Source organism: Hemibagrus wyckioides, linkage group LG08, assembly GCF_019097595.1.
Source record: "Hemibagrus wyckioides isolate EC202008001 linkage group LG08, SWU_Hwy_1.0, whole genome shotgun sequence".
Lineage (NCBI taxonomy): Eukaryota > Metazoa > Chordata > Actinopteri > Siluriformes > Bagridae > Hemibagrus > Hemibagrus wyckioides.
This window is the reverse complement of record NC_080717.1, coordinates 13,190,712-13,218,440: the sequence shown is the minus strand read 5'-3', so window position 1 is coordinate 13,218,440 and position 27,729 is coordinate 13,190,712. Positions and strand designations below refer to the sequence as shown.

Genomic DNA, 27,729 nt, shown 5'->3' with positions numbered 1-27,729 from the left:
ATTCCTAATTGCTGTTGGTATGTTGACACAATGCATCATGATGCAAAAATGTGACTATATGCATTGGGAACAGCATCTCCAGCACCACCACACTGAGCACTGGAGCTGCTCAGGGCTACGTGCTCAGTCCACTGCTGTTCACTCTGCTGACTCAAGACTGTGCAGCAATGCGCAGCTCCAACCACATCATCAAATTCGCCGATGCATCATCAGCAAGAATGACGAGTCAGCGTACAGAGAGGAGGTGCAGCGTCTAACAGGCTGGTGTAAAGCCAACAACCTGTCTCTGAACGTGGAGAAAACGAAAGAGATGGTTGTGTTGACTTCAGGAGAACACAGAATGACCTTTCTCCACTGAACATCAATGGGTCCAAAGTGGAGATTGTCAAGAGCACCAAATTTCTTGGTATTCACCTGGCGGAGGACCTCACCTGGTCACTCAACACCAGCTCCATCACCAAGAAAGCCCAGCAGCATCTCTACTTCCTGCTAAGGCTGAGGATGTACATGTCACTTTAAATATTTATAACTGTTCACTTTTGAATATTTAAATACACACGTCACTTTAATTAAATGTCTGTTATAACTAAATTACTTCTGTTACTAAACCTGTTTCTATCCTTCTTTGCACCCACTGTCAAGACTGTTTTTTGCACAAGAGTCTGCATTATGTCTTGTCCTGTGCATTTATGTTGTATTTTTCATTTTTTAAAGAATGCATCTTGTAATAACAGTTAAGCGAATTCTCCACGCCTTAGAAAGGTTTTTTTTTTTTAGCAGTGATGAAAACAGAGTCTGCCTGTGTAGGCCGTCTTTTTATAAACTACAAACCCTTCTACTCCCCATGTGAGTTGGCTTCTTTCATACTGATCTGTGTTTACATTCTACCGTAAGCCAACATGCAGAAGGCACAGCATATGGTTGCTGAACCAGATACTGTGTGTGGAGCACACATATCCGGACACATTTGTTATTGTCCTTGGCAACATTAATAAATGCAATCTCACACAGCAGCTCCACAAATACAGACAATTAATTAAATGCCCAACCAAATAGGAGAACATTCTGGACTATTGTTACACTATAGTAAGCAGTGCCTATTATGCTTTTCCACAATCTGCACTGGCACTCAGACCACATCACAGTCCATCTGATTTCTATATACAGGCAGAAAACTTTCTAAACCTGTTGTGAGGACAGCAAAGCAGTGGACTAGGGAGGCTCTGGAAGATCTTCAGGTGGTGGTACCTCAAGTGGTTAAGACTCTGGGTTGTTGCTCGGAAGGTTGGCACCACCAACCACCTCAACACGCTCCCGCCCCCAAGAACAACCCTCTCTATCCTAGAGAGAGATGTTAACTAAGTCTTTAAGAGACAGAACCAATGCAAAGCAGCTGGACCTAACTGTCTTTTCATCCACCTTGGAGTACTGTGCAGATCAGCTGTCTCCAGTATTTACAGACATCATTAACACCTCACTGGAGATATGCCATGTGCCAGCCTGCTTCAAGACTTTCCCCATCATCCAAATCCCCAAAAAACCCAAGATTACAGGACTTAATGACTACAGACCTGTTGCTCTGACATCTGTGCCAATGAAGTCCTTTGAGCGCCTCATGCTGCCCCTCCTCAGGTGAAGGTATGGCCAGAGAGGGGCATTTCCTCACTACAGCAACAGCTACAAGACACTGACTGGAGCATGTTTGCCTCACAGGCCACCTCAGGTGCACAGACAGACAAACATCTATACATCATCTGTACTGGAATATATCAACATGTATTGATGTTGACAACATGTGGTGATGTATTGACACCATCACCACTGTCAAACATGTGAAACACTTTCCTAATCAGAAGCCATGGATGAACTGAAAGCAAGAGATGCTGCTTTGAAATCCGGCAATGCAGAGGACTACAGCAGAGCCAGGGCCAACCTGAAAAGGGGCATTAGGAAAGACAAGCATGCACATAAACTGCACATTGAGGAGCACTTCCACAGCAACTCTGACCCAAGACGCATGTGGAAAAGCATCCAGACCATCACTGACCACAAACCTACAATACAGTCTCTACCTACCAGCAATACCTTCCTCCCAGACAAGCTCAACCACTTCTTTGCTCGCTTTGACCAAGGCGTAAAATAGTATAAAATGATACTGTTGTCATCTTCATACTCAGCTATTCCAAACAGCAGGTCAGTTAGAATCCATTTGTGAGGCAGGAGTGCCCTCTACAGCACAAATTTCTAAAGAAGTGTTGCAATAATCAGTTTCAGTTCAATCAACTCCCCATAGATTTATTCAAATACATTCAGGTCAAACCACATGCAAAGACAAAGACTTGCACTTCTTACTGGTTAATATACTCCCTCTCTTAGGAATGCATGACTCAAGGGTGAGATCCAGATTCTTCAGAATGCTACATCTTATCTCACTGTCCCATACACGTATTACATGATCAACCATGATCTAGGAAAAGCAATGGATTGGTTCTTAATGCTTCATACTATGCCTGTTTATGCTATTAATCAGTTCATCAAAGTTCATGTAGAATTTGTGGAGGCATGACAATATTTTGCAGAACTGAAACAAGTCTGTGAAGAAGTGTTCAACACACTTCACAGATTGGTCTGAATGATGGCTACTGTTCATCAGAAAATCTTATGGCAAAATTATAATTTTACCAATACTCTTCAAGGAAGGCTATTAGACAATATTTGACCATTCAGCCACAAGAGCATTAGTGAAGTCAGGGACTTACATCAAGTTAAAAGACCTGGTGCACATTCAGCATTCCAATGCTTTCCCAGGATATTCATTGGGGCACAATCCTGAGTTGAGCAATGTAGTTCCTGTGATTTAGTTCCTGGTTTCAAATGATTTGCTTCAAGTTGCTTGCCTTTGTCGACATTTAAACTGAATTTTTTATTTATTATTATTATTATTATTATTTTTAATAAATAATTTTGCAATCATTTACATTTGTTGTATTTTCACCCTTCCCTTAGGGTACACTTTAATTTTTTAAGAATACGTGGCATGAAGTCCATATAGGCCATACAAGTCAGATCTTCTAGTGTAAATAGTGCAGGGTGTTTAGTCCTTATTCCTCCAGAGTAAGGAATAGCTTCATCAGCAATAAATGTACTCTAGTTCATTCTCTGACAGAGAAGATTGCAACATTAGATACTCTAGAGAAGACAATCAAGAGTGAGAACAGCGTAGTTCTGTAGAAGAAAGCCTGGATGCCTTAGGCAGAGTTAGTAATCCCCCAACTGGTCATGAAATGGTGGCAAAATCGCAAAGCCTAACTAACACTAACACTCGCCCACAGAAGCACCACGACTCTCTGCTTAACGTGTCCAACAGGTTTGCTATCCTCATTGAAACACCCACTGAGAAACATAAATTAGCACAGGTTATAAATTTTAATGTCACATGGAATCAGCTAGGCTGTTAGGGGCACCAGCAGCACTAGTTATGTTTATACCTGGAACTAAGCTGCCAGACTGGCAGGGAATCTTACGCAAGCATAGGTTTTCTAAGGTAGGGTTTCATGTAGTAAATAATGAGATGCCTGTGTAAGTATTTAATTATACCGACTTATTTTCAATTTTCTCATAAAAAATTTTGTGCTGTCACTTTTGTTTGCTAGATTTTTAAATGCCTTTGCAGCGCATCTTTTTTGGACAACCTGTTTCTTTTCTGTTTACAGACAGCAAGCAAAGGATACCCACAGCAGATCATCTTTAATATTCAGCCAAGGGTACATAATCAAGTGTTAACTGTTGTCATGAGCAGTAATTTTACATGTGATAAGTTCATGTTAGTTAGCACTCTGACAGAGAAGATTGTAGCATTAGAGGTGATCATCCAGATGCTATAGAGGGTTAGCGATAGTGAGATCAGTGACTGTAGGGGAAAGTCTGGATGCATTAGGCAGAGTTAGTAACCTCCAACTCTGACATTAGTGCCTTCACAGCAGGGCAAATGGGTGACAAATGTCTAACAGGTTTACTCTCCTCAGTGAAGCCCCTGCTGAGAATCCTGGCAGAGAATTCACAACACGAGGCTCAGCATCTCCCCAGATTTTACAATTTAGTAGTTATTTCTCTACTATTTGCAAGTTTATTCACTCAGAATAACCTTGCATATGTCCCATATAGACGACAACCATCGTTGAAGATTGGCTGCACAGATGATAAAAAAAAAAAAAAACTATTTTTCAGCTCCCTCTGGAAATCGCCAACACACCATGGACCACTGCTCCAGCTCATCCAGCAGAGAGAGCACAGCAGCCAGGCACATGTGGAAAGGCATCTGGACTATCACTGACCACATACCTACAATATAGTCCCTACCAACCAGCAATGCCTTACTCCCAGATAAGCTCAACCACTTCTTCGCTTGCCTTGACCAAGGCATCAAACATCACAATACAAATGTTGACTCCTCCGCAACAGAGGTGCATTCAGCACTGAACAGAGCAGGTGCACAAAAGTCAGCTGGTCCTGATGGCATACTCAGGTGGGCATGTGCTCAGGACTTGTGCTGACCAACTGGCCAAAGTGTTCACTGACATTTTCAACCTGTCACTGGCCCAGGTCACTGTTCCCACATGTCTGAAGACTACAACTGTCATACCAGTGCCCGAGCATTCATTTGCAGAGTGTCTGAATGATTTCTACCCTGTTGCACTCACCCCCATTGTTATGAAGTGCTTTTAGAAGCTGGTCACCTCATAGTAAGCCTCTCACCTACTGGACCCATACCAGTTTGCCTATCATCCGAACAGGTCAACAGAGGATGCCATTTCCGCTGCTCTTCATCTACCTCTCATCCACTTGGATAATAACAATACATACATTAGGATGTTGTTCATTAACTTCAGCTCTGCATTTAATACAGTCATCCCCAGTAAACTGATCACTAATCTCAGCGGGCTGGGTATCTGCACATCCATATGCATATGGATTATGGACTTCCTAAGTCTGTAAGGTTAGGTAATAACTTATCCTCAACCCTCATCCTGAACACCAGTGTCCCAAAAGGCTGCATGCTGAGCCCACTGCTCTACTACCTGCTCACCCATGACACTGTTCTGCTGCATAACTCTAAAATCTTTATCCAGTATACAGATGACACCACAGTGGTTGGTCAGATCAGCAACAACAATGAATCAGCCTACAGGGAGGAGATCCAAAGCATTCATGCAAACTCAGTTACCCCTGTGGATCCCCTCACTTCGACATAGAATGATAGAGATAGACAGGGCACACCACATCTACACCAATAAATAATAATAATAATAATAATACATTTTATTTGTGGGCGCCTTACAAACTCTCAAGGTCCCCTTAAAAAAATACATTTAAAACACACAGCATAATATGAAACATACAACAGAATAAAATAATAAAATTAAGAAGTAAAGTAATAAAAGAAAACTGAACAAGTTCAAATATAAAATGCAATTCTAAACATTGAAGGTAAACCAAAAAGAACGGAGTTACAGTAATCTAAATGTGATGTAACAAGGGCATAGACTAGAATGACAGTACTGTGTTGTGTCAAGATTGGGCAGAGGCGATTAATATTGTGGAGGTGAAAGTATGCAGACTGAGTAACATTATTAACATGAGCCTCTAAGGAAAGTGTGCTATCAAGGATTACACCCAAACTCTTTACCTGAGGAGAAGGAAGAACAATGGAATTGTCAATATTTAATGAAAAACTATCAACTTTGGCTAAGGTGGACATCTGTTTTATTGCTATTCATTTGAAGAAAGTTGCAAGAAAACCAAGATTTAATTTTGTTTAAACAAGCCGAAAGAATAGCGGGAGGAAGTGTGGAAGTAGGCTTTGTGGACAGGCAGAGCTGTTTATCATCCACATAAGAATGAAAATTAATTTTGTGCTTATGAATGATATTGCCAAGAGGAAGGAGATAGATGATAAATAAAAGAGGCCCTAGCATAAAAGAGGCCCTTGGGGAACACCTCTAGTAACAGGAGATGACTGAGATCTAAAAGTTTGAACGGTGGGAAAGATGTGATTTAAACCAGTCATGACATATGCCAGAAATGCCAAGAGAGGCAAGCCGTTCAAGGAGAACATTGTGGGAGCTGCACTCAGATCCAGGAAAAAAAGAATTGTTAAAAGTCCAGAATCGGCTGCCATTAAAAGATCGTTTGTTTTTTTTTATAAGCGCTGTCTCAGTACTATGAGATGGACGAAAACCAGACTGAAATTCTTCAAACAGGTTGTTGGTAGTTAAGTGATCATAAATCTGACGAACTATTTTTTCAAGTATTTCGGATAAAAATGGTAAATTCGAGATAGGACAAAAATTAAGGTTATTGGGGTCCGCACCAGGTTTAAGTATAAGTGTTATTACAGAAATTTTAAGGGATGATGGAACATGACCAGAACTCAGAGAAGAATGTATAATGTTGGTTATTAAAGTGGATAAAGAAGGTGAGCAGGATTTTACTAAATAGGTTGGGAGAGGATCTAGCTGACTTGTTGAAGGTTTGGATTCATGAATAATCTGCGATACTTCAGCAATAGGCGGCAGTTTAAAACTAGATAATGAAGAAACAGTGGGTGAAAGAAGAGAAATGGAAAACAAGGAAGAAGAAGAGGTGTTCAGAGAGGTCAGTTGATGATGAATATTGTCAATTTTAGCTCTAAAAAATGTCATAAAATGATCACAATGAGCAACTGAGTAAAGGTGAGGTGGGAGAGTATCCGGTGGCTGTAGTAACCTGTTAAAGACAGGCTGAACGACTTCTATGCTCAGTTTGAGGCACAGAACACCACAACAGCGAGGAAGACCATCCCTCCTCCAAATGACCAGGTGCTCTGTCTCACCATAGCTGACGTGAAGAGAACTCTATGCAGAGTTAACCCACGGAAGTCTGCTGGACCAGACAACATTCCTGGCAGAGGACTCTGAGTGGGAGTGTGCAGAGCACATGTCTTCACTGACATCTTCAACATCTCGCTGAGCAGCTCCATCATCCCTACGTGCCTCAAGACAACGACCATTGTCTCTGTACCAAAGAAGTCTATGGTTTCCTGCCTCAATGACTATCGTCCCGTTGCACTCACACCAACCGTGATGAAATGCTTTGAGAGGCTCATCATGAGGAACATCAAAATACAGCTACCACCCTCACTGGACCCCTTGCAGTTTGCATATCGTCCTAACCGCTCCACGGACAATGCCATCACCACAACCCTCCACTTTGCCCTCACACACCTAGACTGTAAGGACTCCTACGTTTGAATGCTGTTCATAGATTTCAACACAATCATCCCTCAGCAGCTGATTGAGAAGCTGCTGGGCCTGAACACCTCTCTCTGCAACTGGATCCTGGATTACCTGACTGGGAGACCCCAGTCAGTCCGGATCAGGAACAGCATCTCCAGCACCACCACACTGAGCACTGGAGCTCCTCAGGGCTGTGTGCTCAGTCCACTGCTGTTCACCTTGCTGACTCACGACTGTGCAGCAATGCACAGATCCAACCACATCGTCAAGTTCACCGTTGACACCGATGAACAAATTCCTTGGTGTTCATCTGGCAGAGAACTTCACCTGGTCACTCAACACCAGCTCGATCACCAAGAAAGCCCAGCAACGCCTCTACTTCCTGAGGAGGCTGAGGAAAGCCCATCTCCCTCCCCCAATCCTGACTGTGTTCTACAGAGGGACCATTGAGAGCGTCCTGAACAGCTGCATCACTGCCTGGTTTGGGAACTGTCTTGGATCGCAAGATCAGCGGATAGTGAAGACAGCTGAGAAGATCATTGGAGTCTCTCTACCTTCTATTACGGACATTTACACTGCACGCTGCATCCACAAAGTCAACAGCATTGTGGATGACCCCACACACCCCTCACACACACTCTTCACCCTTCTGCCATCTGGAAAGAGGTACCGGAGCATTCAGTAACAGTTTCTTTCCTCAAGCCATCAGGTTCCTCAACACCCAGGACTGAACTGTACAAAACTCTCTCTCTCACACACACACACACACACTCAGGACTGAACTGTACAAAACTCTCTGTCTCTCACACACACATATACACACACACACACACACACACTCTCTCTCTCTCTCTCTCACCTGTGTGGACACACATACACACACACACACAACTTATATTGTTCAATAATTATTGCACTACCTCAACCCCGTGTTCATTACATGCTCTGTGGTGTTGTTTTTTTGTGTTTGAACTTGTTGTTGTATGTTTATGTAGCACCAGGTCCTGGAGAAATGTTGTTTAATTTCACTATGTACTGTGTTAGCTATATGTGGTTGAAATGACAATAAAGCTTCTTGAATCTTAAAGGCTGAGAAAAGTACTCTTGTATTACCTACACCTGACTTAATCAAGTTAGAATATTAGAAAGATTTTGCAGTAGAAATAGCATCCTTATATTGAAGCAGATGGTTATGATTCATTTGTTTATGAAAAGTCAGCCAAGTTTTTAAGTGAAGACGTTTCAATTGACGACCTTTAGCTTTAAGATGACGAAGCTCAGGTGTGTACCATGGTGCAGAATGAGTAAAAGAGACAGTCCAGGTTTTCAGAGGAGCAAGAGCATTGAGCAGGCTATGAAGACCATTGTTGTAGTGGAAGACAAGGTCATCAGTGGTGAGTAAATCCTCAGTTCCAGGCAGGCTGAAGAACAGTCACAAGGCACAAGGCCAGAACAGCAAATCAAGTCCAAAATATGTCCTTTTTTTTCCAATGAGTTGGGAAATCTATGAATTGTTGGAAACCAAAACTATCCAGACAAGATAAAAAGTCTCTGGTGAGAACATTGGTGGTACTGTCCATATGTATGTATATGGTGCACTTAAATAAGTAAGAAACGTGGCAAATTCATTTAGAAAGTCAGTGTTCGGCTTAGTTGGGCGATATATATAGTAGCAACAATGATAGGGTGACAAGTTGGTCCTGTCAGTCTAGACACTATGGTTTCAAATGAGGGAAACACCAGTACTGACACAGACGAGACTTTCCACTTCTCGCAATAGATTATCGCAAGACCTCCCTCCCTTCCAGAGGGGCAGGGTTGACAGATGTAAACAAACCCAGGAGGAGTAGATTCATTCAAATGTGAAAAATCATTAGGCTGTTGCCAAGTTTCAGTCAAACTCAAAAAGTCAAGTTTACGATCCATCAGGAGGTCTTGCACAAGATGACCCTTGTTCATAAGGGAGCAGATGTTGAATAGGCCAAAGTTGATGTCGATGTCATGTCGATGTCATGTTTGACAGTGTCATTAGCTGACCTGGCTAGGCTAGCTAAAACACAGTGGTTAACTTCCCGACCAGTGTTTCTTAAGGGGTGACGAGTTGAAGACCAGAAAGATTTTATAGTCTTGGAGTCATCATAGTGAAACCTCCTACGTGACCCACGGTGGATGTACTTCCGACAAGGGTGACGAACGATGTCCAAGTGAAGTTGTAAAGCCGGTGGCAGGTCCGACAGGTGGAACCGTAGTTGCAGGAGCTCAGCCACAGAATATTGAATTACTGCTGTCAGTGGATGAAATATGAGAGACAATGCAGTCCAAACGAGCATGGTCTCCACAAACGGCTTATTAATCCACATTGTTTCAGGAAATAAACATGAACCGGAGTATGCTTTCTGGCAGTGGCAGCGATAAATGTAGCAGGAACCAACAAACAGGTAATCCAACACAGGCACTAAAGGCAGAACTTCAACTAATAAAATAGGACATATTAGTCCAAAGCTAACAGCACCAGTGTTCACTCAACCGGAAGTCTAAGAGAACTAGCACTTTGTGTATGGGGATAATAGCAACAGAAAGGGCCCAAGAACCCTGATCTTCAAATTGCTCTGCTTTCAGGACAGATATGGCATCCTCAAAAGGGCACATGCTGCAGGACAAATATCCCACAAGGGCAGCTCACTTCTCTTCTTCCCCGACTACAGTAACCAAACTGCCAGGAAAAGATGTGAGATGCATCAGCCACGATTAAGGTGATGCATCGCAGATCAACCACTCCAAGTGCTGACTGAAGTGAAAGCCTATGCTGACCAGCAGGTGGCAATGACAACATTCCAGGTGGAATGTTAACGGATGTCAGTTTAAACAGATGGAATCTAGAGCAAATATACATGCTATAAACAAAGATGGCACTCTGCACACCCAAACTGAAGATATAAATCAAATCCTTAAATCTTATTATGAACAACTATATACCTCCTCTCCTTCTACAAGCTATCAGTAGTTTCCCTTCCCTAAAATTGATGGACATCCTTTATAGATGATAAATTGCCCATTTTCCCTAGAAAAATTGAAACAGGCTCTAGAATCCATGCCAAAGAACAAAACAGCAGGTAGTGATGGAATCCCCCCTGAATTAATTTCTGTCATTTAGGATGTAGTATAACCTCTTATTCTCAATGTGTTTAATTCTGTAATTGTGTTTAATTCTGTAATTGAAAATAGTGTTTAATTCTGTAATTGAAAATTCTGATTTATTGAAAAAAATCCCTACACAGGGATCAAAATAGTTCTCATTATTCCTCTTACTTAAGAAAGGCAAAGAGCCTTTAGAATGCACCCATTAGCTTACGAACTACAGATGCAAAACATTTTGCTAAAACTTCAGCCCATAGACTAAATAAATGCATACATATGGTCATTAACTATGATCAGTCTGGTTTTCTTAAAAATTGATTAGCCTCTGATAACATCCGGCGACTTCTACATAGATCTTCTTATTCAGCCTCCTCTGCAATCATCTCATGAGAACGCAGAGAAGACCTTAGATAGAATTGAGTGGAGCTTCCTTTGGGCAGTTTTTGAACATGTAAGGGCTGGACAGGGATTTGTCAACATGGTTAAAACACTTTACAATTGCTTCTCACCTTGGGTTCTTACAGGCTCCTTAGCCTCTCCTTCCTTCACTCTTGATGATGTTTGTCATACTGCTTGTGCCAATGGCTCCGCTGACAAAGTAAAGATCAAGGGTGCCAAGGTTGACCATTATCGCCCTTGCCCCTTTACTTTGTCAGTGGAGCCATTGGAACAAGCAGTATGACAAACATCATCTACCCAACCTATTATCTGTGTAAATACCCTACACAAAATATCTCTTTATGCTGATGATATTTTGCTCTACGTTTCTAATATTTCTGTCTGTTCTTGAGTGCTTAAACCTTTTCAATACATTCCGCACAGGTTACAAAATCAACTGGAACAAATCCGCTTTAATGCCTGTGAAAGTCTGAAACAATATCTAATTGTAATTATAAAACTCTCCTGAATAAGATCAGGGAACACTTAGACACATGGTCCTCCTTATGTTTGGCTCTCCATGGAAGAATATCTACAATACAAATTAATGTACTTCCCAGGGTTAATTTTTTATCCTCTATGTTGCCTCTTCCACTGGCGGGAGGTTTTTTAAAAAGCTTAATATGGCTATTTCTAGATTCATATGGCATACGAAAAAACCCAGAATCCAACTACAGTCATTGCGGCGCAAGACTGCAATGGATGGAGGTCTTCCTGACTTTGAATTGTATAATCTGACGTTTTAAATTAGGGCAGTTAAAACCTGGGTAATTCAGATTCATCGGTTCCATGGCAACTTTTGGAGGGGAATAATATCCATCCTGTTCCCCTTTTAGGTATTTCAAAATGTTCAAAGAAAAATTACTGAATATTCTCTCAATGCATGGATGAAGGCTGAGATGATCACGGAAGACCCCTTTCTATACACTAAGACAGCTCCACTATGGCATAACAACCATTTGCACACTGGTAATAAACCCTTCACCTTTAAAGCCTGATTCCACTCTCCAGCTGAATGCTCATCAACAATGGGCATTACTGGCAGCAGGTACTGCTGCCAAAAAGACTATTTTGAAGTTATGGATGGAGCCATCCACCCGCAACTTTCACTTGGCTCTCTTATTTTAGAGACATTGTCTTGCTGGAAGGTACCACTGCCAGGCTCATTATAGGCTAAAAAGATGCTTACTATGCTTCTCTGACTTTATTTTGATTCTTTTTACAAGTGGAAAGCTTTATGGCATTTATTGTATACAGTTCATAGGACTGTGATACATGTTCCTGATGTGTACTAAACCAAATAAATACATAAAAAATTTTACTTAAAAAAAAAACCCCCCAAAAAAAACCAAGATCTTGATGCATTATTTACCATTGCATCATTGAGAGTATCTTGACAAGCTCTATCACAATGTGGTATGGCAGCTTCACAGTGTGTGAAAGGAAAACTCTGCAAAGGGTGGTGAAACCCAACTACCTGCCATTGAGTCATTTGACCACAGTAGATGTCTGCGCAAAGCACACAAAATCATCAAGGACTCATCCCACCCTAGTCAAACTGTTCAACCGCCTTCTATCCAGGAAGAAATACAGGACCATCCGGACCAAGAGGTTCAGGGCCAGTTTTTCCCCACAACTATAAATATTCTGAACTCTACACTACACCACTAGGACTCTCAATTCTCACCAACACTTCACTGCCTGTAACCACCTTGCAGTTCTGCTCTACTCTGTGCATCCTGCTACATCACATACATTCACTATTTGCACTTCTGCTACATACTAAACAGCATTTCGTTGCTATGCACCTGTACTTTGCAATGACAAAAATGTTGTATCTATATATCAAATTCAAATTTTATTTGTCACATACATAATCATACACAGTATGATATGCAGTGAAATGCTTACATGACTGTTTTTATCCATTGGAAAGGAAAAAGGAATAAAGACAGAAAAAAGACAAGGATAAAATATAAAATATGAAATATAAACAACTACAATTTTCCACAGTAGGTAAAAATAAAACAGAATATAAATAAAATAGAATAAAATATAAATAAAGTAAGGTAGAGTATAATATGTATACAGAATATATGTATAGAATATATAAATCAAATATAGAATGTGTATAAAAAAATGTGAAATGTAAACAACTGTATAATAACAAAACTATATCAAGTGTATAGTATGCAATAAATGTGCAATGTGCAGACAGCAGCAGAACGGGGTGGTCATAGAGTGAAATGAGGTGATGAGATGATGAGAAGCAGTGGTATCTTTAAAGTGCAGATGTCCACAAGTCCTCTTTGTGTATATACGAGAGAAGAATGTGCAAAATATATGTTTATGTTTTATGTATTGTGTATTGTGTGCCACAGTCCTGTAAAGTTCAAATGTGCAAATGTATGGTGTGGTTGGTTTGGTGGGTTCCAACACATGTGTGAAGGAAACATAGCAAGTCCAATCAGTTGAGTCCTATGTGGAGTTCTGGTTGAGAGACCGTATAGCCTTCAGGAAGAAGCTTCTCCTCAGTCTCTCTGTGCTGGCCTTCAGGGAGCGGAAGCGCTTCCCTGACCTCAACAAAGAGAAAAGTCCATTGTTGGGGTGGCTGAGGTCCTTCACGATCTTCCTGGTCTTGGTCCAGCACTGCTTGTTGTAGATTGAGTGCAGGTCAGGGACCTTGGTACGGATGATGCACTCAGCTGATCGCACCACCCTCTGAAGAGCTCGTCTCTCCTGCATGGTGCTGTTCCCGAACCAGGTTGTGATGTTTCCCGTCAGGATGCTCTCTATGGTGCAGGAGTAAAAGTTCCTTAGCACCTGAGCGGGCAGTCTAAAGTCTCTCAAGCGTCTGAGGTGGTAGAGATGCTGCCGGGCCTTCTTCATCACGGTGCTGATGTGACAGGACCATGACAGAGCCTGCGTGATGTGAACACCAAGGTATCTGAAGCTGTCCACTCTCTCCACTGGGCTCTCGTTGATCACGGGGGTCTGGTAGTTCCTCTCCTGCTTTTTGCTGAAGTCCACTATCAGCTCCTTAGTCTTGCTGATGTTAAGGAGGAGGTTGTTCCTCTGGCACCAGTTCTCCAGAGTCTTAATATGCTCCAGGTAGGCCGTCTCATTGTTATCAGAGATCAATCCGACAACAATGGTGTCGTCAGCAAACTTGATGATGTTGGTAAAGTTGATCGTGGCCATGCAGTCATACAACTCTGGGGGGCTCCAGTGCTGAGGCTTAGTGAGCCTGAGACATGTCTGCCCATCCTTACTGCCTGTGGTCTGCCTGTTAGGAAATTGGAGATCCACAAAGAGATGGGCTGAGTCCCAGGTGCTCCAGCTTGGTTTCATTCTAACATAATTCCCCTTTATAGTGTCCAGGTGAGTGAATGATGTGTGAAGGAGGTGGGAAATGGCTTTATCGGTTGAGCAGTTCGGGTGGTAGGTGAACTGTAATGGATCCAGTGTGTCTGGTAGTGAAGTGATGATGAAGTCTCTGACCAGCCGCTCAAAGCGCTTCATCACTACTGAGGTCAGGGCTACAGAGCGGTAGTCAAGTAGGGAAACAGGATGGGGTTTCTTCGGGACATGAACAATGATGGACTCTTTAAAGAATGTTGGGATTGCCGACTGGGTTAAGGAGAGGTTGAATATGTCTATGAACACAGGTGCTAGCTGGTCAGCGCAGGCTCTGAGGACTCAACCTGATATTCCATCTGGTCCTGCTGCTTTCCTGGTGTTCACTCTTCTGAAGGCTCACCTCACATCATGCTCAGAGATGATGAATGCATTTCCGGTGTTGGCATTCTCTTCCTGTCTGCAGCTATTAGCATTAGCTGTAGCATTAGCTTTAGCATTGGCATCATTAGCTGCAGCCTGGAAGTGAGTGTAGAAGGTGTTCAGCTCATCTGCCAGAGAATCTTCCACATTCATCGTACTGGATGTCGGTGCTTTATAGTCCGTTATTATCCTTAGTCCCTGCCACTGGCTCCTAGAGTCACTCTGTTGGAGCTGTGACTCTAGTTGCCTCCCGTAGCTCTGCTTCGCCTCCTTCACTGCTTTTCTCACATTGTATGATGCAGCCTGTATGAGTTATGAGACGCTGCGTTATAGGTAGCGGTGCAACATCTCAGAGCGTCGTGGATGGTTTTATCCACCCACGGCTTCTGATTGGGAAACGTTCTGATGGTGGTTTTTAGCAGAGTATCATCTGCTAGTTTCCCAATGAATCCCACAACCGCTTCCAGAAACACATTGATGTCATCAGAACTGCGTAGGAACATGTCCCAGTCTGCGTCATCCAGAGCTTCCTGTAGAGTGGCCATCAACTGGTCCATCCAGAGTGCGACCTCCCTCTGAGCCTTCCTGCTTGAGCCTTTGTTTATATTTTGGCATGAGGAAGATAGCGGCGTGGTCGGATTTCCCAAATGGGGAGTGAGATTGTGCCTTGTAGCCATCTTTGACCTGCCCTGGTGGGGCAGGTGATGTGCTAATAAAAGTTCGGCACTGCGTGTTTGAAGTTGGCGCTGTTAAAGTCCCCCGCCACAATAAGCACAGTGTCCCAGTGTTGAATCTGGTGCTGTGTGAGTGCCTCATGCAGCTCGCATAAAGCAGTGTCCATGTCCACCTGAGGTGGAATATAAACGGCACTGAATATGACCAATGTAAACTCCAGAGGAAGGTTAAAAGGATGACATCTATCTATCTGGAAGGGCTCTGGTTATAGGAGACTCTATCTTAAGGCATCTGAAATTAGCTAAGCCTTTAGGGGCTCCAGCAGCACTGCACAGAGTAGTGTTATAGGCTCTTAGGCAAGCATAGGGTCTCTAAGGTAATTTTCCATGTAGGAGCTAATGATATACGTCTTTGTCAGTCAAAGGCTAGTAGGTGTGGAGGTTAGCAAAGGTGATGTCTGATGCTGTAATATGCTCTGGCCCCATCCCAATGCATAGATGACATAGCTAACAGCAGGTTACGGTCGCTGAACTGCTGAATGTCTAGGTGGTACTCCATAAAACAATTTGGGCTTTAAATTGGAGCAGTTTTAATGGCAAGGCTGTTAGGGCATTGTCCATTTCTCTCAGGAAGGTTCTAACTACTACTAACTTAAGATGACAAAAATAATCTTTGATTATTTAGTACTGAAGCAAAATTAACTAGGAATAAGACCATCATAAAAACTTGTACACCATCAATATATAGTACTGATGACTTCATAGATTATTTCAATGGCAAAATTGAAAATATTAAGCATAAAATTTAGATTAATAAATCAACATATGTGCTAGATCCATACATGTTTAACAGATAATACCAGAAACAATCAAACCACTTCTAAAAAATAAATTCTTCGATTAGCATAACCTATATATATCTATATACCTACATATCCTAGAAAATGATAGTTGTATCACAATAGTTATGCTTAACCCTACACAGGAATAACATTTCTTAAATGTATCAATCAGGGTTTTGGCCTCATCACAGTACAAAAACTACACTGCTTAAAGCTGCAAATGGCCTATTACTGGACTTAGATCAGGGTTATGTCACCTAGCTGATGTTGCTCCTAGCTGGTTTTGCTTAGAGAACTGTTTGATCATACTAGTTTCCTTGATAGACTAGAAAATGTTATTGGAGTAAAAGGAACAGCTCTCTGTCGGCTCACGTTTTATTTGACCAATTGTTAGCAGTTAGCAGGCGCTACATGGTGTTCTGCAAGGTTCTGTTTTAGACCCTATGTTTGTTTCTGAAATCTGCTACCTCTTAGGTAAAATTATTCATACACTTAGTATTAGCTTCCACTTTTATGCTGATGACACACATTTGTATGTTTTAGCAAAGACAGATGAGCGACAGCAGCTTAATAAAGACAGAAGTATATTTCAGTAGGACCACATGCAGCTACAAGTAAGCTTTCTGAATACATTGTTTCTCTGGATGGTGGCCTTTCTCTTTCATGAGCAGCTGTAAATGTGTTTGGTGTGATTATTGACTCTAGTCTAGTCTTTCACATGAAGCTCACATGAATAATATAACTAAAACATGTTAGTAATGTTAATGTAGCCTTCTTTCATCTCAAACATACTGTTTGAAATAAAGCTAATATTTTGGTGGTCCCCCTTTTGCTGCCAAAACAGCCCTGACCCGTCATGCACTGTGTATTCTGACATCTTTCTATCAGAAGCATCACTAACTTCATCAATTTGAGCAACAGTAGCTGGTCTGCTGGATCGGACCACATGGGCCAGCCATCGCTCCTCGAGCCTTGGCCACCCATGACCCTGTCGCTGGTTCACTGTTCCTTCCTTGGACCACTTTTGATAGATACTGACCACTGCAGACTGGGAACATCCTACAAGAGCTGCAGTTTTGGAGATGTCCTGATCCAGTCGTCTGTCCATCACAATTTCTAACACATCCACTTTGAGGACAAAATGTTCACTTGCTGTATAATACATCCCACCCACTAACAGGTGCCATGATAAGGAGATAATCTGAGTTATTCACTTCACCTGTTAATGCCTGATCAGTGTAGAATGTCACTACACTACAATGCAGAAAAACTTTTTTTTTTGCTTCTGTTACCTTTAGTTTGGGATTATTGTTATGCCTAACTGCTTGTATATTCCTGTAGGTGCAGAAACAAGCTCCAGTTCATACAGAATGCAGCAGCAAGAGTTCTTACTAGAACCACAAGCTATGACTACATCACCTCTATTCTATCAACACTACACTGGCTCCCATACAAATTTAGCATTGACAACAATAACAATTTTGACCTTTAAAGGAAAGCTAAATGGTCTTGCATCACAGTATTTGGGCAAACTTTTGGTATCTTATGATCCCACACTCCTGTTTTGATTAAAATGGGCAGGGTATTAGTTGGTACCATGAGGAGTGAAGGCTACAGAAGGGGGCAAAGCTTTCTCTTAGAAAGACCAACAATTACAAACCAGACTGTCCGGTTAGAGTGAGACTAGACGAGTCTAGAGTAAAAATAAATTTGATTAGTCAAGCCTTTTGTCAATATTTTTTTCTTAGGTAAAGGAGTAGATCTGGATGGTTCACAATGTGAAAGTGGAGTGGCTGGCCTCTGTATGTCCCAGAGCTCCATCATATCTGTGTCACTTTCTGGCACTTTCTTTTACTTATGCTGTTATAACTAGTCTTGCTGGAGTCCCTGCATACGCTATGCGCACAATACACATTGTACTTAACCATCATATGAAAATAATCATATCAGTACTCTGTAGCAGTCTCTGGAAAAATAAGTTCCATTGGGATTAATAAAGTAATCAGTGTTTCTCCTTCCACAAGCAGTACAGGTTTGCAAATATGTCTCATCCTCCCTCACCCTCAGCAATGGAGCCCCCCAGGGTTGTGTTCTGAGCCCCCTGCTGTACTCACTGTACACTTATGGTGTGGCCTATTCCAACTCCATGGCCTACTGAGTTTAAATACCTGGAAATATGGTGCCAGGAGAATAATCTCCTTCTAAACATCAGCAAGACAAAGGAGTTGATAGTTCAGCACAGAGTAAATACCAAGTACCTAGGTGTTCACATTACACAAAATCTGTAATGGTCCTGTCACATCAACACTGCTTAAGGATTTAAACTGCCCTCTCAGGTGCTAAGGACTTGTACTTGCAACACTGAGAGCATCCTGATGAAAAACATCACAGCCTTGTTTGAAAACAACAACAAGGAGGATAGGCGAGCTCACCATACTTGGCGCACTGAGCTTCCCTTACCTGCATTCAATATACAGCAAGCAGTGCTGGATCAAGGCCAGGAATAGAGTGAAGAACCTCAGCCACCCAAGGAAGAAGGCTATTTCTGACAGCATAGAGAAAAGTCCATTGTTTTGGTGGCTGAGGTCCTTCACTACCTTCCTTCTTCCACTCCATGAAGGCATACACAGAAAGAATGAGGAGCTTTGATAGCTTATTCCCAAAAGCTATCCAAGCTCTCAACCAGGAGAATACCTAGAAAGCTTTGACTCTTCTGGACTTAAAACCCACTACCTCAAATGGACTTTGCACAAAACTTTGGACTTTTCAGACTTTTGCACAACATGCATCACAGAATAAACTGTAAGTGCACACCAACTGCACACACTTCGGAATTTTTCAAAAGTATATTCATACTCATTTTACTCATATTAATATGTCAGCCATTGTATTCACATTCCCTTTCTTTTTTCCAACCCACTTCTTTGTCTATTATTTTACCTTGTACAGTATGTCACTTTATTTTACAGCAGATTGGATTTATTTCCTTATTATTCATTATTTTTTAATATTATTTTTAAATTCTATTTTAAATATTTTTTAAAATATTGACTTTATCTCAAATTCTTTTTTACATGGACAGTATTTAACCACATGTTGTACTGTGTATGATTCACATGAGTTACAACTCCTGTAATACCAGTGATGCTGAACCATGTCTGCTCTCCGGACCTGCCTGATCCATACTATGGCCTTTCTTCTATTCTCATTATTTGAACCATTTGTTGCTGCTGATGACCCCACATGGACAGCTTTTAGATGCTTGGGACTGCTGTGGATTGTCCCATTCAGAAACAATGAAAATGGCTATGTGATTACAATTACCATGAACAGTTTTGCACTCAAGTGTCCATTAATGAACAGTTGATATTGAATTTCCTGTTTATGCAATTTTTGAATATATAGTACAGTTTTAAAAAGGAATTTTTTCCATCAATTATCTGGTGTCACTCAAATGAAGATGGGTTCCATTTGCATCTGATTCTTCTCAAGGTTTCTTCTTAATATTGTTTCAGGGAGTTTTTCCTTGACATCTTCACCTCTGGTTATATATCAAAATATATATATTTATGTAAAGCTGCTTTGTAACAAACACATTTAGCATACTGGTTCTGAGTTCAAAAATCACATCTGGTACTAAAGCAATAATCACAATCATCTCTGAAACTGAAGAAAGTATATCTTGCACTGACAGTAGTATGCGCTCAAGTTCATCTGTTGATTGAAAGGAAGTGCCACAGCCGTAAAGTTTCTGTCGGTTCAGTGGGTCCATATAATAGAATCATATGATAGAATCATAAAGCTAACTTGTAAATTTAAGATTAAAACAAATGTTTTTATCATTGATGGCAACCAAAATATGTTTTAGAACTGCAAAATAAATCTACCCTCGAACAACACTCTCCAAAACGCACACAGCCCATCCCCGTTCAATACTGCAACATTACAACAACATTCACTGTCAGTAAAAAGAATAAAATGGTTCAACCTCTCTTCATAGTAATTGGGTTGATTTCTAAATTGTAAGCCTGTATCTACCCTAAATGACCTGTAGTTGTTAATGGTTAATGAGATGAGACTTTAGTAGGTGGTCTATTTATTTATTTGTTTGTTTGTTTGTACTTCTTTATTTGCTCATACTTCTGTTAAGCATAGTCTTGCTTTTCTCTCTGAAAACTAAACATGAAAAATATTAACAATTATTAAAGATAATGTTGGACATACAAGAACAAAAATTTTAAAATAGAATTAAACCAAGGGTGTACTCATAATTTAAGCCACTGATAAGCAAAGTCACAAAGCAAAAGTAATCTCAAACTGGTTTATGTAAATGACAATGAGTTCAGAGTTTTTCAGTGGCCTGTCCAGTCATTGGATCCAAATCAAATAGAACACCTTTGAGGTGTACGGTAGAATCTATCCAACATCTCCTGGAATTCCTCCATAAAGAATTGTGTGAACTCCAAAAGGCAGAACTAAATAAAGACATAAAGCAGGAAGAAAAGGTTTGGCACTCTTATACTGGTCCTATTTAAGGAAATACTGAAAAAAAAACTTTTAAACCTGCTCTTTGCCAGAGGAATTCTGAAAGAAGTAAGTCTAATCTTGTAGAGCAGGGATTTTAGAAGAATAAATTAGGAAGTGGTGTGACAAATGCTCAGGCTAGCTTATTGCAGGCTATTGTAGTATTTAGATTAGCTTATTACAAGACAGTAAAGTCAAGGCACAGGAGGAGAATGAAAGAAACAGAAGCATCACATCAATCAGTGAAGCTACTTGAAGAGAACCTGTTAAAGGAAGCATAAAGGACATGCACATCCCATAGCAAGCTTCCTTGTCTTCCAGACAGCCATGAAACATGTTAAAAATCTTTTTTTTTCTTCTCATTAGACAAACCCCAAATCTTGCTTGGCCACCTCCTTCAACACTTTTTCCCCTCTACTGACTGCTTTTCTTTCTCATTCATTGCCTCTGATCTCTAATCCCCACAACTGTGCCTAACTATTTTCAATCCCACAGACTCAATCTCCTTCTTTAAAAACAGTTTTGTAACACTTGCTGAAAGACTACATCATTGGTATTCTGCCAGAATCTGTGCTGAGCATAAGACACTGGGGATTGTTTACCACACTGACAGAAAAAGGAGGAAATGAAGCCTTCTTTTGAACACCCTTTCACTCTGTTCTTGTTCCCTGAAGTCCACACAGAATCAACCATGACAATAGGCTGTGGTCTGAATGAAATGTTATTTGTATAGCACTTTTTAAGAATAGACATCATAACAAAGCAGCTTTAAAGAAATCCAGAAAAAAATGTATCCCTTTTGAGTAAGCTAAATGTGAAAATGGCAGAGAAAAAAACCCTGTGGAAACAAGTGTAAGAGACCAGAAGTCTGTGATGAGACATGTCCTCTGCACACATTTTAAATTTGAATAAAAATTAGTCGAATAGCTTAAATAGTCAGTAATGATGTGGTCTGGAAATTGTAACATGTTGCAAGAGACAAGGGTGCAATTACCACTGATACCTGAATTATTCAGTGATTAATAACTGAATAATGAAATTGACAATATAGTAGCCAAGATGGAAGCAGGGTTTTTGTCACATCTTTGACATATTATCTATTTCTTTTATGATTTCTAAGAGCCTTGCTTTGAGACACTCTTAGTAGGCAGTAAATCCAGTGTTGATTTGCTCAATGTTGGCTTGTTGTGGCCCAGTACTTTACTAAGACAACTTTACTAAGATACTAATTTGCATTTTTGAACATAGCCTAGAAGAGGATTTTTGCTCACTGATAGACTAACCCCCTGAGCGCTGATAGACTAACCTCATGAGCAGTTAAGTTGCTTTTATTTGTCCCATATACATTACTGCTCAGTGAAATTCTTTCTTCACATCCATGGGGGTTGGGGTCAGAGTGAAGGGTCAGCCATGATGCAGCGAACCCAGAGCAGGGCGAGTTGGGGGCCTTACTCAAAGGCCCAACGGTGACAGCTTGGCGGTGCTGGGGCTTGAACCCCGATCTTCCGGTCAGCAACCCAGTGCCTTAACCACTTGGTTGTTCAGATTTTAGAGAATATCTTTCATATAGTTTACAAAAAATATTGATGATTTCTTCAAAACATGATTTCATAGCTTATTCTAAATTGAATTAAACATATTTCTAAATATTGGTTTAATATGTGGTATAAAAATGAATCAATTACATTACAAAATTTCTTATTTGTTAGATTTCTTTCCGCAGGGTGGAAGCCATAACTATAGCATTAAACTAGGGAAAGTGTATTATACATGCATTTGCTAGCATTTCTGTCAGTTAGCAAATCTAGTTTCCTTGTTTTTGTTTAAATTAACATTTAACTTTTCATCTATATTCATGAAATGATGTTTGCAATGATGTCTCAAATATTGATTTACACTACATAGTAACTAATTGTTAAGCAAAATCAGAACACTAAAAATTACACCTAAATAATAATAATAATAATAATAATAATAATAATAATAATAAAATTCTTTTAAAAAATGATGCTGTATTACTTTGTCACAAATATACACTGATAATATTATTGTTGTGATATAAATACTTGGGAGTTCTATTATGTATCAACTTCCTCAGCAAAAAAGGTAAGAAAGTCATTATGCAACATTATGGCTTGTGTCAAACACAAGGCCCATGGGCCAGTCTCATTTATAAAATAATACTGAAATGACCCTGTATACGTGCACTCCAGTTTCTACCACAACTGTTAATTAATTTCAATGGAAATAATTGTTTTTCTCATCAACATTTTAACATAAAATAACTTGGACAGTTTACTAAAAATGTACTAAAATAAAATGCTAAAAATACAATCAATAAGATATAGGATATATTATAAATCTACTTTTTCTTTGCAGTAAAATCCAACAGGCATCTAAGCTGGCTAACCCGTTTTCTCATCACAGCAGTTGGTATCCAGTAAAATGGGATTAAACAAAGCAATGCATTCTTTGAAAAAATCTTATTAACTAACAGGACTGTAGATCCTATTCCTTCACAGTTAAAGGGTGCACTTCATGCAACTGGACATATGTAAGATGACTATACCTCAACCCCTGTGAACCATCAAAAGGACTTTACCAACCTTTGCTCACTTTCTTTTGGTCCAATGGGTAACCAGGATGGACTGTAAAGTTCTGATTGCCGTAAGTGAAGCCTATTTTCTCTCATCTGAGATCATAACGAATGAATCCAAAGACAGATAAATGTGCAAAATGAATGAGAAGACTAAATACTAAAGCATGCTTCATCACCAGTCATCAGCACAGAACACCGCATGAGGACAACTATAAAGGCAGCATCTTTTTCACACAGAGGCTTCAAAGGATTGAGTTGCTTTCTTCTCCTTCTCCCATCAAACTAAAAAGAAATTGAAGTCAATCTAAAAAGAACTTCAAACTTTATGTCTGGGCAGGAAAACAACTATAAACTGCAAACTACACTAATAATTAATGCTTCTTTGTTAGTCATTGAAAATATAAAAACAAAGATATCAACTTTCTTTGCTGTCTGCATTTAATGGCATGTCATAATCCTCTGAGTGATTAGACTATAAAAATGGTCTGTATTTTCCCCCTTTGCAAATTTTGTCATCATTAATTCATATACTTTAACCTGCTTTTTGGAAACCTCTAGTTTCTTGCTTTGCAAACTAAATAGTCATCAATTTAATAACAGCAAAATTAACAGTCACCTTTTTAAAAATCCCTTTAAAAAGGAAATCTGAACTAGTCAAGTAAGCCTAGATAGCCATGAATAAATTTTTTAAATTCAAAGGAGTCTATGAGTATTAGCTTAAAAGTTACTTATGAAGGCAAGCTATATAGTTATACTGGCTGTTATATAAGTTGTACATTGATCAGAGAGAATTAAGAGCAACTGAGAAAATGTGAAGGGTATCACAACTTGATATTAATCTCCTCTATCTTGCTCTCTCTAAGTTAATGGACTTAAAAGTTACTTGGTCAAGTCCATTAAGTACTTAATGGACTTGAAAGTTAAAGTTATCACTGTTGTGACAGCTGCCAGTATATATAAATCCAAAGTACATCCTTATGGTTTCTATGTCATCACGCCTCGTTCTGCACCACAAACCATCCTCTAATAGGGTTTGATTGGACCCACTATTCATTTGGGTAGAAGAAAAGCAGAGAGAACAGTGTAGAGTCTGTATGAGAAAGGCTAAAGCTCGCCCATGAAAGCACCACTCCTCACCACTTCATGTGTCTAATGCCAAGTTCACACCGCATGATACTGGATACTTCCAGCTCCACCAACATCGTGAAGTTTGCGGACGATACTGTGGTGGTGGGCCTGATCTCCAATAACGACGAGACGGCCTACCTAGAGGAGATTAAAAACCTGGAGACATGGTGCCAGGTCAACAATCTCCTCCTGAACGTTAGCAAGACTGAGGAGCTGATAGTGGACTTTAGCACAAAGCAGGAGAGGAACTATCAGCCCCTCACTATCAACGGGACCCCAGTGGAGAGAGTGGACAGTTCCCGACCTAGGTGAAGTACCTAGGTGTTTACATCACGCAGGACCTGACATGGTCCTGTCATGTTAACACCCTGGTGAAGAAGGCCCGGCAGCGTCTTTATCATCTCAGATGCCTGAAGGACTTTAAACTGCCCTCAAAGGTGCTAAAGACATTCTACACCTGCACCATTGAGAGCATCCTGATTAGAAGTATTACAGCCTGGTTTGGGAACAGCACCAAACAGGACAGGCAAGCTCTCCATAGGGTGGTGCGATCAGCCGAGCATACCATCCACACTGAGCTTCCTGACCTGGACACTATATACAGCAAGCGGTGCTGGACCGAAGCCAGGAAGATTATGAAGGACCTCAGTCATCCCAACAATGGACTCTTCTCTCTGCTGAGGTCAGGGAAACGTTTCCATTCATTGAAGGCGAACACAGAGAGAATGAGGAGGAGCTTCTTCCCGCAGGCCATTCAGGCCCTCAACCAGTACACCTAGAATCTGGATTTTCTGGACTTACCCCCACACGACATAACATTCTACCTCAGCTGATTGTTGCACATACAATAATTGCACTACTTTGTACTCTGCACTACTCTGTACACACAACACTCTCACTGTACATCTTTTCTGTACATCTTTGTGTGCACACTGCACTGACACTTTACTCCCTGTTCAATTGGACATTTACATTTGCCTTATATATATATACACTATATTGCCAAAAGTATTCGCTCACCCATCCAAATAATCAGAATCAGGTGTTCCAATCACTTCCATGGCCACAGGTGTATAAAATCAAGCACCTAGGCATGCTGACTGTTTTTACAAACATTTGTGAAAGAATGGGTCGCTCTCAGGAGCTCAGTAAATTCCAGCGTGGAACTGTGATAGGATGCCACCTGTGCAACAAATCCAGTCGTGAAATTTCCTCGCTCCTAAATATTCCACAGTCAACTGTCAGCTGTATTATAAGAACGTGGAAGTGTTTGGGAACAACAGCAACTCAGCCACGAAGTGGTAGGCCACGTAAACTGAAGGAGCGGGGTCAGCAGATGCTGAGGCGCATAGTGCGAAGAGATCGCCGACTTTCTGCAGAGTCAATCGCTACAGACCTCCAAACTTCATGTGGCCTTCAGATTAGCTCAAGAACAGTGCGCAGAGAGCTTCATGGAATGGGTTTTCATGGCCGAGCAGCTGCATCCAAGCCATACATCACCAAGTGCAATGCAAAGCGTCGGATGCAGTGGTGTAAAGCATGCTGCCACTGGACTCTAGAGCAGTGGAGACGCGTTCTCTGGAGTGACGAATCGCGCTTCTCCATCTGGCAATCTGATGGACGAGTCTGGGTTTGGCGGTTGCCAGGAGAACGGTACTTGTCTGACTGCATTGTGCCAAGTGTAAAGTTTGGTGGAGGGGGGATTATGGTGTGGGGTTGTTTTTCAGGAGCTGGGCTTGGCCCCTTAGTTCCAGTGAAAGGAACTCTGAATGCTTCAGCATACCAAGACATTTTGGACAATTCCATGCTCCCAACTTTGTGGGAACAGTTTGGAGCTGGCCCCTTCCTCTTCCAACATGACTGTGCACCAGTGACCAAAGCAAGGTCCATAAAGACATGGGTGACAGAGAATGGTGTGGAGGAACTTGACTAGCCTGCAAAGAGTCCTGACCTCAACCCGATAGAACACCTTTGGGATGAATTAGAGCGGAGACTGAGAGCCAGACCTTCTCGTCCAACATCAGTGTGTGACCTCACAAATGCGCTTCTGGAAGAATGGTCAAAAATTCCCATAAACACACTCCTAAACCTTGTGGACAGCCTTCCCAGAAGAGTTGAAGCTGTTATAGCTGCAAAGGGTGGACCGACGTCATATTGAACCCTATGGATTAGGAATGGGATGTCACTTAAGTTCATATGCGAGTCAAGGCAGGTGAGCGAATACTTTTGGCAATATAGTGTACGTAGACATATATTTGCATATGCATATCTGACACTTGACTTTCAAGTTATTTTCGTTTGTGATTTCTACCATTTAATTTTCCCTACTTTTCCCTATATATTCTTAACTATATCCCCTATTTTTCATGTCCACACTTTAAATTTTTCCTTTTTACTATTTCTTTTTTTTTTTATGTAAGACAGTCGTAAAAAGCATTTCACTACATGTCATACTGTGTATGACTTCGTATGTGACCAATAAAATTTGAATTTAGCCCTGACTTAAAAATACCTCAGCGATGATCTACAGCCAATGAGAGAGCAAGATACAGGGCAGCAGGCAGTTTGGGGAGGAGTTATACAGTAGACCACAATATCAGCAAGCATGGCTTCAATTGGAGCACAATATAGTTTAATAGAGTTTATAGGTTTTTATCAGAAACATAAATATAAATATAGTTATATACGTAAAAATAAGCTTTACAATTACATCAAATAGAAATAAAGCAGAAACATTTGCTTGACCAGCCACATCAGCAGCAGAACATTGCAAAATGATTCATTTGTTCAATTATGCAAAATGCACAATCCTTGCTCCCTGCGATTCTCCCATTTGGATCACAAACTTTTTGCGGGGTACTATTTCGGATCTTGCATGTGATCTTGCATTATTTCCTTATTATTTCTTGCGTACGTTGTTTGTGAAATGCAGTTTGCGGACCAAACAGAGTTGTCTGCGATTCTTCCTATTGTGAAGTCAAGTGAAACCCCCTGTCACTAATCCATTGTGCAATGTGAACACAGCAGCGACTGAATGCTACCCTAGATAGTCGTGCAGTGTGAAAACAACCGATGAAAACTGTGCAGTGTGAACTTGCCATAATAGTTTTGTTCTCCACACTGAAGCACCCACAGAGAATCCTGAAAGAGATTATTGGAGACTCTATCTCTAAACAGACTCTAAAGCATGTGAAATTAGCTAGGCCTTTAACAGCACTGGTTATACACCTTATACTGGGAGCCAGGGTGCCAGACATAACATAAGCCATGAGCCAGAATGCACTGCCAGCACCACTGATGTGAAGCTAGGACTGTTAAATATTATATTTCTT

The 27,729-nt window shown here is 40.8% G+C and overlaps 1 protein-coding gene across 6 annotated transcripts in view; it reads right to left on the bottom strand.

The window, feature by feature from the left end:
- Positions 1-27,729, bottom strand: part of diaph2 (diaphanous-related formin 2) — a 285,969-nt gene that overhangs the window by 135,390 nt on the left and 122,850 nt on the right. The window lies entirely within an intron of this gene.